This window comes from Anomaloglossus baeobatrachus, chromosome 2 (assembly GCF_048569485.1).
Source record: "Anomaloglossus baeobatrachus isolate aAnoBae1 chromosome 2, aAnoBae1.hap1, whole genome shotgun sequence".
Classification (NCBI taxonomy): domain Eukaryota; kingdom Metazoa; phylum Chordata; class Amphibia; order Anura; family Aromobatidae; genus Anomaloglossus; species Anomaloglossus baeobatrachus.
In genome coordinates this window covers 615,040,507-615,055,993 of record NC_134354.1, presented here as the reverse complement: position 1 = coordinate 615,055,993, position 15,487 = coordinate 615,040,507, and positions in this window count along the sequence as shown.

The following is a 15,487-nucleotide window of genomic DNA, read 5'->3' as shown; positions in this document are numbered from 1 at the left end:
TACAATAGCCACGTTTAGGATGCCACTAGGTACACTGAGTGTTTGCTAGTATAATGGCTTAGTTAAAAAAAGTTTGAGTGTGCAATGCAGGCAGACGTGCTGCAAATATCTTTGCACTAGTTTGACTACACAAAAGTACAATAGCCACGTTTAGGATGCCTCTATTTACACTGACTGTTTGCTAGTATAATGGCTTAGTTAAAAAGAGTTTGAGTGTGCAATGCAGGCAGACGTGCTGCAAATATCTTTGCACTACTGTGACTACACAAAAGTCCAATAGCCACGTTTAGGATGCCTCTAGGTACACTGACTGTTTGCTAGCATAATGGCTTAGTTAAAAAGAGTAGGAGTGTGCAGAGGACAGGAGGGTACAGTGCCAGGATTGTGGGGCTCTGGGTAAAGGAATGGAAGCCTGCCTTTCTATTCCCTCCTAATGGTGAAATGCAGCGACGAAATCCCTGACCTTGGCTACACAGACGCTGTCGCTGTTTTCAGGACCTGTCACCTATGGCTCTGACCCTGCCGGTTTGAGCCTTTAAAAGGACTGATAGAAAGTGCTCTCCCTAAGCTGTCCAGCGCTGTGTATGGAGCGCATACAGCTGTATCAGCGATAGGACAAAGGACGGAGCTGCGACAGTGATGTCTGACACCAAAGACGCAGAAGAGATAATGGCGTCCTGGAGGAAAATGTCCGGTTTTATAATGCAGGGACATGTGACATGGACATCCTATCACACATGCCGTTGCTTCTCTGGCTAAAAGTCCACTTAGCTGTGTGTGTGTCTGGGATTGGCTGACATGCTGGCCCGCCCCACAAGACGCGCGCGCTTAGGGAAGGAAGACTAGGAAAAAAAAAAAATGGCGATCGCCATTATACAAACAGCAGTGATCTGAAGGCGCTGTTCACGCACACTATACACTGAAATGTCATAATAGTGTGAGTCACAGAGTGACTTACACTATTACAGCGGAAAGCCAGCTAGGAATTAGCTGTTTTTTTGCTGCTAGAACCGTTCTCGAACGTTTCTAGAACTATCGAGCTTTTGCAAAAAGCTCGAGTTCTAGTTCGATCTAGAACAGGCCCCAAAATCACTTGAGCCTAGAACTGGAGAACCTCGAACCACGAACCGCGCTCAACTCTAGTCTCCATATTGTCTTTTTTTGTGTAGTGCCAGGGTTCTGAGAGGAAGAGGCCTACACCAGTCTATCATCTTGCTGTCTCTGTTAAAGGTAGAAATTTTGGTTCAGGGCTTATTATTTGGCCAGTCCAATGGAGCCATGTTGAAGCGTTGGACTATTTGTAGTTTGTGCCAAATGTTGCCACTTTTCCTGTTGCCTGACCTTAATTTTTATAAATGTGGTGACTCCAAGTAGGGTCTCCAAATTGTCTTTTGTCTGTGGTGCCAGGTTTCTGGCAGCAAGAGGCCTACGCCTGTCTGTCATCTTGCTGTCTTTGGTGAAGGTAGAACTGCTGGTTCAGGTCTTTTTACATAAATCTCTAGTCACATAAATCTCTTTCAAACTTCACACCATGATGACTTCTTTCCATGCATGAATGACGGATTTTGTTTGTACAATCATTTTAAAATTTAAATTTCCAAATCTTTTTATAATTTAAAACACAATATTTTAACAGCTGTCAAATAATTTATTATGATGCCCTTCACTACGTGTCATCCAGGGAGTATTGCATTACCTGCTGTAAATTTTTTGGGGAAAAGAGTTTTTTGATCTGTACTGGGAAAACAAATCAGTACATAAGTAATTGGAAAAGAGACCTCAAACCATGGTCTGTTAATGGCAGATACAAATAGAGATGAGCGAACCTTTCAAAGTTTGGTTCGCCGAGCCTCACCGAACAAACCCTACGTTCGCCGAAATGTTCATTGAACCTATACAAACCTCATTGTATTCAATGGGAGGCAAAACCTAAGTCAGAGAACACACCTTTTGGGGGGTCATAAAGCTTCCAAAACAGCAAAAATATGTTTTACAGTGCGGGCAAACTATTTTAGCATAGCTATTTGCTTCCTCGACTATTGACATACGAAATATAGAGGTGGATGAGAGACAGGTGTAGGGCTGGTGAGCTCATACCCCTACCAGCACAGACAAGGCACAACTTGGAGGCCCATCTCGGAGTCCTGATATTTAAAACATTCTAGTGCACTAGAAATATCTGTACAACCAGGTTGAGAATGGGAGCTATGCAATGCACATCTGATGTCACCCAGGTGTAGTGCCGCCACCAGGTTTGTACCATTATCGCGCATGACCTTTTCTAGCTCCAGGTCCAGTGGAGATGGCCATTAATCAAACTTGACCTGGATAGTGGTCCACAGCTCTGCAGCTGTGTGACTGCATTCTGCAATGCATCTTAATTTAAGCACTGCCTGATTGCATTATCCTACACACAGGATGTGGTCTGGCATTTTCATTTTAAAAATCAAGAAATGCATAAGTGAGAGGTGTGGGCCTCTTGCTCCCAGAACTCTGGTAGTACAGACAAATGAGAAATTAAAGAACCTACTTGGAATCTCTACTAGAGATGAGCCACCTACCTAGTGTTCGAGTTCGGTTCGTCGAACGGCGAATGTGTTCGTCGAACGTTCGATGAACACTAGAGATGAGCGAACCGGTCCTGGTTCGGCTCGAGGTCGGTTCGCCGAACGGAGGTCCCGTTCGAGTTCGGCTCGTCGAACGTTCGACGAACCGAACTCGAACTGCATAGGAAACAATGGCAGGCAATCACAAACACAGAAAAACACCTAGAAAACACCCTCAAAGGTGTCCAAAAGGTGACAAACAACTCACAACACAACACAAACACATGGGAAAGTGACAAGGACATATACTCATGCGAAAACAAAAGAGCTGGACAAGGAAAAAGAGGAGGACACCCAGATATAGGCATGGCACGCCCTTCTAAAATCATGTAAAACACCGCAAGGTGACTCCAAGCGTAGTCTCCCTTTTTTCCAAAAATTGTGCCCCACACACACCCACCCCTTCAGTGGCAGCACTTGTGCCCTAGTTGTACACTTCACAGCTAGATTTGCATCAAGCACATTCAAAAATACGCTATTCTTAATCGTCCCCAGGATGACACCGGGGTAGGTAGCAAAGTCTTTCCTGATCCCAGCTCTGTTTATCTTGGTTTCTTTTAAAAACACATCAAGCAAGGGTTACTCCAAGCGGAGTCTCCCTTTTTTCCAAAAATTGGGCCCCACACACACCCACCCCTTCAGTGGCAGCACTTGTGCCATAGTTGTACACTTCACAGCTAGATTTGCATCAAACACATTCCAAAATACGCCTTTCTTATCCGTCCCCAGGATGACACCGGGGTAGGTAGCAAAGTCTTTCCTGATCCCAGCTCTGTTCATCTTGGCTTCTTTTAAAAACACAGCAAGCAAGGGTTACTCCAAGCGGAGTCTCCCTTTTTTCCAAAAATTGGGCCCCACACGCACCCCATCAGTGGCAGCACTTGTGCCCTAGTTGCAAACATGATGTTTTTATTTGCATCAAGCACATTAAAAAATACGGCCTAATTAACTGTCCCCAGGATGACACCAGGGTAGGTAGCAAAGTCTTTCCTGATCCCAGCTCTGTTCATCTTGGCTTCTTTTAAAAACACAGCAAGCAAGGGTTACTCCAAGCGGAGTCTCCCTTTTTTCCAAAAATTGGGCCCCACACGCACCCCATCAGTGGCAGCACTTGTGCCCTAGTTGCAAACATGATGTTTTGATTTGCATCAAGCACATTAAAAAATACGGCCTAATTAACCGTCCCCAGGATGACACCAGGGTAGGTAGCAAAGTCTTTCCTGATCCCAGCTCTGTTCATCTTGGCTTCTTTTAAAAACACAGCAAGCAAGGGTTACTCCAAGCGGAGTCTCCCTTTTTTCCAAAAATTGGGCCCCACACGCACCCCATCAGTGGCAGCACTTGTGCCCTAGTTGCAAACATGATGTTTTGATTTGCATCAAGCACATTAAAAAATACGGCCTAATTAACCGTCCCCAGGATGACACCAGGGTAGGTAGCAAAGTCTTTCCTGATCCCAGCTCTGTTCATCTTGGCTTCTTTTAAAAACACATCAAGCAAGGGTTACTCCAAGCGGAGCCTCCCTTTTTTCCAAAAATTGGGCCCCACACACACCCACACCTTCAGTGGCAGCAGTTGTGCCCCAGTTGTACAATTCACAGCTAGATTTGCATCAAGCACATTCAAAAATACGCCATTCTTATCCGTCCCCAGGATGACACCGGGGTAGGTAGCAAAGTCTTTCCTGATCCCAGCTCTGTTCATCTTGGCTTCTTTTAAAAACACAGCAAGCAAGGGTTACTCAAAGCGGAGTCTCCCTTTTTTCCAAAAATATGGCCCCACACACACCCACCCCTTCAGTGGCAGCAGTTGTGCCCCAGTTGTACAATTCACAGCTAGATTTGCATCAAGCACATTGAAAAATACGCCATTCTTATCCGTCCCCAGGATGACACCGGGGTAGGTAGCAAAGTCTTTCCTGATCCCAGCTCTGTTCATCTTGGCTTCTTTTAAAAACACAGCAAGCAAGAATTACTCCAAGCGGAGTCTCCCTTTTTTCCAAAAATTGGGCCCCACACGCACCCCATCAGTGGCAGCACTTGTGCCCTAGTTGCAAACATGATGTTTTGATTTGCATCAAGCACATTAAAAAATACGGCCTAATTAACCGTCCCCAGGATGACACCAGGGTAGGTAGCAAAGTCTTTCCTGATCCCAGCTCTGTTCATCTTGGCTTCTTTTAAAAACACATCAAGCAAGGGTTACTCCAAGTGGAGCCTCCCTTTTTTCCAAAAATTGGGCCCCACACACACCCACCCCTTCAGTGGCAGCAGTTGTGCCCCAGTTGTACAATTCACAGCTATATTTGCATCAAGCACATTCCAAATCCACAAGCATTTACTCTCCCCAGGATGACACAGGGGTAGTAAATTCCTTCTGGATCCATGACTTGTTCATTTTGATGAACGTCAGTCTGTCCACATTGTCACTGGACAGACGCGTGCGCTTATCTGTCAGCACACACCCAGCAGCACTGAAGACACGTTCAGAGACAACGCTGGCAGCTGGACACGACAAAATCTCCAAGGCGTAACTGGATAGCTCTGGCCATTTTTCTAGATTTGAAGCCTAAAATGAGCAAGGCTCCATTTGCAAAGTCATGGCATCGATGTTCATTTGGAGATACTCCTGTATCATCCTCTCCAGCCGTTGACTATGTGTCAGACTTGTTGTCTCTGGTGGCCTTGCAAAGGAGGGTCTAAAAAAATTGTGAAAAGATTCCATAAAATTGCTGTTACCAGCACCAGATACGGTCCTACTGGTACGTGTAGACTGTTGAAGATGACGAGACCGTCCCATGTTTGTCAAGTTACAACTGGGAGATTCACTCCCTGCACCTGCACGGTTGTTTGGTGGAAAAGCGGATCTAAGATCGAGCAACATCTTCTGCTGATACTCCTGCATACGTGCGTCCCTTTCTATGGCTGGAATTATGTCACAAAATTTGGAATTGTACCGGGGATCTAATAGTGTCGCAAGCCAGTAGTCATCATCACTTCTAATTTTGACAATACGAGGGTCATGTTGGAGGTAGTGCAACAAGAAGGCACTCATGTGTCTTGCGCAGCCATGCGGACCAAGTCCACGCTGTGTTTGTGGCATAGAGGTGCTAACCGTTCTTTCTTCCTCTGACATCTCCCCCCAACCTCTTTCAACTGAAATTTGACCAAGGTCTCCCTCATCTGCTGAGTCTTCCATGTCCATGGAAAGTTCGTCCTCCATTTCTTCATGTCCTCCTGCACCTTCCTCAACATCTCGCCTGCTACCATGCGCCCTTGTTGATCCCTGTCCCCCATGCTCCCATGCCTGGCGCCTTGGTGATGATGAACGTCTGGACCTTGGTGATGTTGTTGTGTCTTGCGCATATGAATCCTCCTGTAGTTCATCCCATTCCTGTTGTCCCACCCCCTGACTCCGAATAGTGTTTAGCGTGTGCTCCAGCATGTAAATGACTGGAATCATCATGCTTATAATGGCATTGTCAGCGCTAAACATATTCGTCGCCATGTCGAAACTGTGCAGAAGGGTGCATAGGTCCTTGATCTGAGACCACTCCATCAGGGTGATCTGCCCCACCTCTGCATCTCGTTGGCCCAGGCTATACGTCATGACGTATTGCACCAGGGCTCGGCGGTGCTGCCACAGTCGCTGTAACATGTGGAGAGTTGAATTCCAGCGTGTCGGCACATCGCATTTCAGGCGATGAACCGGCAGGCCGAAAGACTTCTGGAGCGATGCAAGTCGCTCAGCTGCGGCGCTTGAACGGCGGAAGTGAGCAGACAGTTTTCGCGCCCTGTTCAGAAGGCCATCTTGGCTGGGATAGTGTGTTAAAAATTGCTGCACGACAAGGTTCAACACGTGAGCCATACAAGGTACGTGTGTCACCTTGCCCAGGCGAAGGGCCGCACCCAGGTTTGCAGCATTGTCGCACACGGCCTTACCAGGCTGCAGGTTGAGTGGAGATAACCATTTATTAAACTCGGACCGCAGAGCTGACCACAACTCCTCAGCTGTGTGACTCTTATTCCCAAGACATGTCAAGCTAAAGACCGCCTGATGCCGTTGCGCTCTGCTGCCAGCATAGTAATGAGGGGTGCGTGATTCCTTCTGCGCAGTGAGAACGCTGGTGGCCTGACCAGGCAGGCTTGGGGCGGAGGTGGAGGACCCAGATGAGGTGGAGGATGCAGAAGCAGTGGCGGAACTTGGACAGACAGAGGATTGACACACAAGTCGTGGGGACGGCAAGACTTGTGCAGCAGACCCTTCACCATCTATCACCATAGTTACCCAGTGCCCAGTCAGCGACATGTAACGTCCCTGTCCATGCTTACTGGTCCAAGTATCGGTGGTGAAATGCACCCGTTCACACACAGAGTTTCTCAATGAAGCGGTGATGTTGTGTGCGACATGCTGGTGTAGCGCGGGCACACCTTTCTTAGAGAAGTAGTGGCGACTAGGCATCTGGTACTGGGGCACAGCGACAGACATAAGGTCTCTAAAATCCTGTGTGTCCACCAGGCGGAAAGGCAGCATTTCGGTAGCCAACAGCTTACAGAGGGATAGAGTCAACCTCTTAGCTTTGTCATGGGTCGCAGGAAATGGCCTTTTATTTGACCACATCTGAGGGACAGAGATCTGGCTGCTGTGTGTAGACGGTGTTGAGTAGGGTGTGCCTGGAAAAATGCAGGTTTGTGAGGAAAGTGCAGGCGGAGACATGATGTTGCCTTCATCCAAAGTTGGGGCTATCGATGTCTGAGAGAGCTGTACACACTCACTTGTTTCCCCTTCCAAACCAACTGATGACCTACCAAGCAAACTGCCTGTTGCGGTTACAGTGGTGGAAGTTGTGGGTGGAAAAACAGGTGTGACAGCTGTCCCCACAGTCCTAGAAGATGACGAGCGCGCGGATGCACTGGAAGGGGCAGGCGGTGGATGGTTCGCTCCGCTTGGCCGCATTGCAGCACGGTGAGCTTCCCACCGGGCCATATGATATTTATTCATGTGACGATTCATGGAAGAAGTTGTCAGACTGCTGAGGTTTTGACCTCTACTAAGAGAACCATGACAAATTTTACAGATCACATAATTTGGGCGATCTTTTTCTATGTCAAAAAAGGACCAGGCTAGGCAAGGCTTAGAGGCCATGCGACCTGTTGATCCACCCCGAATAATGCTCAGAGGCAGAGTGGTGGCTGAGGATGCAGTTGTAGACGTGCTACCAGTGCTCCGACTCTGTCCAGGAAGGCGCAAGGTAACTTCGTCATCAGTTGCATCCTCCTCCACCACCTCTGTTGACCTCTTCGAGTGCCTGACTGTGGGTTGACAGTAGGTGGGATCTAGAACTTCATCATCAATTGTTGTGTTTGCACTCCCCTCCCCCTCAGACCGAGCCTCTTCTTGCCCTGACCGAATATTTAAGTTGTCATCCCAATCGGGTATCTGCGTCTCATCTTCATCAGTATGTTCCTCATTGTCTATAACCACAGGTGTTACAGTTTGTGACAAAGGGTCAACATTATGCTCAGAAACTTGGACCTCACGGCCTGAATCAGAGTCACAAAGGTTCTGGGCATCACTGCAGACCATTTCCTGTTCTGTACTCACTGTAGCTTGGGAGCAGACCTCTGATTCCCAGGCTATAGTGTGACTGAACAGCTCTGCAGACTCAGCCATCTCAGTTCCACCATACTGTGCAGGGCTGATGGAGACTTCAGAGCTGGGAGAAAGCAAGTTTGATTGGGATGACAACTCAGAGGACTGGTGTTTTTTGGATGCGGTACTTGAGGAGCCTGAGAGGGCACTTGTTGGACCACTTGAGATCCATTCAAGCATTTTCCTTTTTTGGCCATCATCTACCTTTGTTCCTGTTGTTCGTGTCCGTAAAAAAGGGAGCACATCGGATTGTCCACGGTAAGTAGTAGACATCTTACTTTTGCTGGTAGATGGTCTATCTTCAGCAGATGATAATGGAGCTTTGCCACCTTCCCCACGGACAAAACCTTTTTTGCCTTTTCCACCACGCCTCTTCCCCTTTCCACCAGCATCTGTCATTTTGCCACTCATGTTGATTGTGACAAGATTGTGCACTGAAAATGTGGTAGGAAAAATTGAGAGGTGGTGTAGATTGCAGTGGTGGTCTAGCTTTATTAACAGCAGAATAATAAAGAATAAATATCCCTGACAATGCAACTACGGCCCTTAAACTTGCAGCAAAAATTGCTAGTATAATGGCTTAGTTATAATGAGTTGGAGTGTGCAATGCAGGCAGAGGTGCTGCAAATGTCTTTGCACTAGTGTGACTAGACAACAGTCCAATAGCCACGTTTAGGATGCCACTAGGTACACTGAGTGTTTGCTAGTTTAATGGCTTAGTTATAATGAGTTGGAGTGTGCAATGCAGGCAGAGGTGCTGCAAATGTCTTTGCACTAGTGTGACTAGACAAATGTCCAATAGCCACGTTTAGGATGCCACTAGGTACACTGAGTGTTTGCTAGTATAATGGCTTAGTTATAATGAGTTGGAGTGTGCAATGCAGGCAGAGGTGCTGCAAATGTCTTTGCACTAGTGGGACTATAGAAAAGTCCAATAGCCACGTTTAGGATGCCACTAGGTACACTGAGTGTTTGCTAGTATAATGGCTTAGTTATAATGAGTTGGAGTGTGCAATGCAGGCAGAGGTGCTGCAAATGTCTTTTCACTAGTGGGACTATAGCAAAGTCCAATAGCCACGTTTAGGATGCCACTAGGTACACTGAGTGTTTGCTAGTATAATGGCTTAGTTATAATGAGTTGGAGTGTGCAATGCAGGCAGAGGTGCTGCAAATGTCTTTGCACTAGTGGGACTATAGCAAAGTCCAATAGCCACGTTTAGGATGCCACTAGGTACACTGAGTGTTTGCTAGTATAATGGCTTAGTTATAATGAGTTGTAGTGTGCAATGCAGGCAGAGGTGCTGCAAATGTCTTTGCACTAGTGTGACTATAGCAAAGTCCAATAGCCACGTTTAGGATGCCACTAGGTACACTGAGTGTTTGCTAGTATAATGGCTTAGTTATAATGAGTTGGAGTGTGCAATGCAGGCAGAGGTGCTGCAAATGTCTTTGCACTAGTGGGACTATAGCAAAGTCCAATAGCCACGTTTAGGATGCCACTAGGTACACTGAGTGTTTGCTAGTATAATGGCTTAGTTATAATGAGTTGGAGTGTGCAATGCAGGCAGAGGTGCTGCAAATGTCTTTGCACTAGTGGGACTATAGCAAAGTCCAATAGCCACGTTTAGGATGCCACTAGGTACACTGAGTGTTTGCTAGTATAATGGCTTAGTTATAATAAGTTGGAGTGTGCAATGCAGGCAGAGGTGCTGCAAATGTCTTTGCACTAGTGTGACTAGACAAATGTCCAATAGCCACGTTTAGGATGCCACTAGGTACACTGAGTGTTTGCTAGTATAATGGCTTAGTTATAATGAGTTGGAGTGTGCAATGCAGGCAGAGGTGCTGCAAATGTCTTTGCACTAGTGGGACTATAGCAAAGTCCAATAGCCACGTTTAGGATGCCACTAGGTACACTAAGTGTTTGCTAGTATAATGGCTTAGTTATAATGAGTTGGAGTGTGAAATACAGGCAGAGGTGCTGCAAATGTCTTTGCACTAGTGTGACTAGACAAATGTCCAATAGCCACGTTTAGGATGCCACTAGGTACACTGAGTGTTTGCTAGTATAATGGCTTAGTTATAATGAGTTGGAGTGTGCAATGCAGGCAGAGGTTCTGCAAATGTCTTTGCACTAGTGGGACTATAGCAAAGTCCAATAGCCACGTTTAGGATGCCACTAGGTACACTGAGTGTTTGCTAGTATAATGGCTTAGTTATAATGAGTTGGAGTGTGCAGAGGACAGGAGGGTACAGTGCCAGGATTGTGGGGCTCTGGGCAGAGGAAAGGAAGCCTGCCTTTCTATTCCCTCCTAATAGGGAAATGCAGGGAGGAAATCCCTGACCTTTGCTACACAGACGCTGTCGCTGTTTTCAGGACCTGTCACCTATGGCTCTGACACTGCCGGTTTGAGCCCTTAAAAGGACTGATAGAAAGTGCTCTCCCTAAGCTGTCCAGCGCTGTGTATGGAGCGCATACAGCTGTATCAGCGATAGGACAAAGGACGGAGCTGCGACAGTGATGTCTGACACCAAAGACGCAGAAGAGATAATGGCGTCCTGGAGGAAAATGTCCGGTTTTATAATGCAGGGACATGTGACATGGACATCCTATCACACATGCCGTTGCTTCTCTGGCTAAAAGTCCACTTAGCTGTGTGTGTGTCTGGGATTGGCTGACATGCTGGCCCGCCCCACAAGACGCGCGCGCTTAGGGAAGGAAGACTAGGAAAAAAAAAAAAATGGCGATCGCCATTATACAAACAGCAGTGATCTGAAGGCGCTGTTCCCGCACACTATACACTGAAATGTCATAATAGTGTGATTCACAGAGTGACTTACACTATTACAGCGGAAACCAAGCTAGGAATTAGCTGTTTTTTTGCTGCTAGAACCGTTCTCGAACGTTTCTAGAACTATCGAGCTTTTGCAAAAAGCTCGAGTTCTAGTTCGATCTAGAACAGGCCCCAAAATCACTCGAGCCTAGAACTGGAGAACCTCGAACCGCGAACCGCGCTCAACTCTAATGAACACCTTTGAACCCCATTGAAAACAATGGCAGGCAAACACAAACACATACAAACACATTATACATATACACATACAGTTAATAATAAACATTGTCATTATACTTACAGGTCCCGCGACGCATCCTGCACTCTGTCTCCCACCGCTTCTCCTTCCGTTCATCGCTGCGTCCTCCCGGTAACCAGCACTGATGATAGGACCTTTCCGTGATGTCATAGCATGTGACCAGTCATGTGTGTATTATCTCATTGGCTACAAACTGGTCACATGGCTATGACATCATGCTAGGTCCTGTCAGTGCATCTCACCACTATGCGGTGCTCGCCCGAGTATCTCCGTACTCAGTATACTCGGAGAGTACCGGCAAGATACTCAGGCACATGCTTGGCTCCCCGTTCCTGCATGCTGGCGCTCTTTACAGAGTCAGCCCACAAGCAGGGACTGGATGCCACAGTCGGTGAATATCGGTGCCAGGAATCAGGTGATCGGAGATCACCATTGCTATAGCAAACCGCCTTTCAGGTTACTATTGTAACAGTAATGACGTCACCGCTTACCAACCCGCAGCCTCTGCTCACTCATTGAATGATTAGACTCAGCAGCAGCAGCGTTCTTCCTCCCATGCAGTGCTGTCTGATGTAGCAGAGCTGCATGGGTTGAAGGAGAAAGAAGACAGAAGACCAGGATCATGGAGGAGTGAGCAGGAGTAATAAACATGGAGTCTCTAAGTGTGTCTGTGTATTTATTTCTATTAAAGTATTTTTTCTCTGTGTAGTGTCTTTTTTGTAACCCTTTATTGGAGATTCTTAATGGCTGGGTCAAACTTGCCTGACATTAAGAATCTCTGGCTTAATACTAGCTAGTAAAACAAAGCTAGTATTAACCCCTTATTACCCAGCGAGCCACCCGGTATCAGGGCCACTGAAAGAGTTGGATACAGCACCAGAAGTTGGCGCTTCTATGAAAGCGCCATTTTCTGGGGCGGCTGCGGATTGCAATTCGCATCGGAGAAGCCCAGAAAGCTTGGGCCAACCTGTGCTGCGGATTCCAATCCCAAGCTGCCTACTTGTACCTGCCTGGACACAAAAATGGGGCGAAGCACATGCCGGTTTTTTTAAAAATTTTTCATGAAATTCATGAAATAATTAAAAAAGGGCTTCCCTATATTTTTGGTTCCCAGCCGGGTACAAATAGGCAGCTGGAGGTTGGGGCAGCCGTACCTGCCTGCTGTACCTGGCTAGCATACAAAAATATGGCAAAGCCCACATCATTTTTTTGGGCAGCAAAGAACTCCTGCATACAGTCCTAGATGGAGTACGCTGAGCCTTGTAGTTCTACAGCTGCTGTCTGCTCTCCTGCATACACTAGTGAATGGAGCATGCTGAGCCTTGTAGTTCTGCTCCCCCTGTCTCTCCCTCCAGCATACAGTCCTGGATGCAGCATGCTGAGCCTTGTAGTTCTGCAGATGCTGTCTACTCTCCTGCATACACTAGTGAATGGAGCATGCTGAGCCTTGTAATTCTGCTCCCCCTGTCTCTCCCTCCAGCATACCGTCCTGGATGCAGCATGATAAGCCTTGTAGTTCTGCAGCTGCTGTCTGCTCTCCTGCATACACTAGTGGATGAAGTATGCTGAGCCTTGCAGTTCTGCTCCCCTGGCCTCTCTCTCCAGCATACAGTCCTGGATGGAGTATGCTGAGACTTGTAGTTCTGCAGCTGCTGTCTGCTCTCCTCCATACAGACAAACAGCAGACAACAGCTGCAGAGCTACAAAGCTTAGCATACTTCCAGGACTGTATGCAGGAGTTTTTTGCACCCCCCCAGAAAATGACATGGGCTTCGCCATATATTTGTATGCTAGCCAGGTACAGCAGGCAGCTACGGGCTGTCCCCAACCTCCAGGTACCTATTTGTACCGGACTGGGAACCGAAAATATAGGGAAGCCCTTTTTTTTTAATTATTTCACGAATATCATGAAATAATGAAAAGAAAATGACGTGGGCTTCGCCCAATTTTTGTGTCTAGCCAGGTACAACCAGTCAGCTGGGGATTGAAATCTTCGAAACAACAATTGATACAAAAAGGCACCAGGGTTCAGGATGATAAATAACAACTTGGCATGGACCTTGATTAGTGCGAATGATATAAATTTTATTATACATGGGGTGAAAAAACACTCACATTTAAAATCATTTAAAAACAGACATACAAAATACTGTTTCCTGCATGGTTCAAACCTGGCACATATTCAATAATTCAGGGAAAACATATACAATCCAAGATGGAGAATGGACTCTGTCCCCTAGGGAACTCTAAGTACTCTATATATGCATCCCATATACAATCAAGTGTGCCTGCATTGCACCAACTGGTTTTGAAAAGCCTGAAAACTACCACCAAGTAATATAAATCACAGCTGAAATAGCCAGATTTAAGTCTAAATAACAACTATACAGGATTACCCAGGCAGCAATGCAAGGTGCAGGAAGCTCAGTACAGGACCCGACGCGTTGCGCCAGTCAAGCTGGCTTCATCAGGAGAATATCACCCTCCAATGTTCCTGGGGCTATATATATATATCCACCCCATATAACATTTGCCCTATCAGAGCACAGGAGTAATAATTATAACATAAAGCACAGGTGTCCTACCAGGCTAGAAACGGCCTCTGTTTTATCCATATAAGGGAATTCTGAATCACATGGAGCTTCTCCATTACACGTGCGGCCAGGAAGGAATCCCCTGGTAATGGCCACTCCTCCTCCTTGTCACATGGCTGCCTGTGCAATGCTATGGTGGAACACAAACAAGCGTTTCACCAACCGGAAATGACGATGTGTAAACCGGAAATGCAGCATTAGAAGTGTGCTCACATGTGGTGCATCACTTTTAGACAGTCCCCCGGATACAAATGCCGTGAACAAAGGTTCCACAAAGTTAGTAACTTGTTAGTACAGCATTCAGGGATGCACTCAAATGGTCCATCATTTTTGAAACATCCCCCGGATACTTATATAAGCAAACAATAGTTCCACATTGCAAAATACCATCAATCCTCAATAACACATACCCCAAATGCATTTTAATCCAAATATGTGGAACTTAATATTGCTGTACATGAATTTCATGAGCGACTTAAGTACAATGTTATTACATATTTGCACATAAAATCAAATAATGCTAATGTGTCCAAAGTACACCAAGCATTATTTATCAGCGCTGATATCACAGATTAGTTTGTTATTTATCATTTTTTATAAAACCCTGTGAACAATAAATCCTCATTAATGCCGCCCGGATGCACACTGTTCAACTCATATATCCATCTGGATTCGCTACGCAGGAGAGCCGGTACAACATCACCACCTCTAATGGACATCTGAATCTGTTCTAAACCAACAACACATGTATTTCTGATTTTACAATTATGAACTTTGTGGTAATGCATAGCCACAGTTGAAATTTGTTTACCTTGTTTAATATGAGTATTAACCAGGGATATATTAGATAGGTGCTGTTGTATCCGTTTGCGCAATTCCTGCGTAGTTTGACCCACATAAATCAATGGGCAGGGACACACCAAAGCATATACCACATTCTTAGATTGGCAGTTGATATAATCACGTAATGGATATGCCTTCTGAGTAACTGGATGTACAAATTCGTACAATGCTTGTGTAAAAGCACATATTGAACAGTTACCACATGCAAATGAACCTTTTAGCGAAAACCCTGTATTCAGACTGGTAGTAGGTCGCACAAAATGGCTGTGACTCAAACAGTCTCTCAAATTACGTGCTCTTCTCGCTGTGAGTTTTGGAGTTGCAGAGATGATATCTCTCAGTTTAGTCTATGTGTGGAGAATGTTCCAGTTTTTGTTGAGTATTTTATAAAGCTCACGCCATTGATCATTATATGTGGTCACCAAGCGTACCACATTGTCCACTTTTCTGGATTTTGGAGTGAATAAGCTTGTCCTTTCTGTATCCATAGACCGTGCAAAAGCCTGACTGATGACCTGTTTGGGATATCCTCTCCTATTCAACCTCTTCGCCAGTATCTCCGCCTGTGAACAAAAATCGTGTTGACACTTGATTGTATATGGGATGCATATATAGAGTACTTAGAGTTCCCTAGGGGACAGAGTCCATTCTCCATCTTGGATTGTATATGTTTTCCCTGAATTATTGAATATGTGCCAG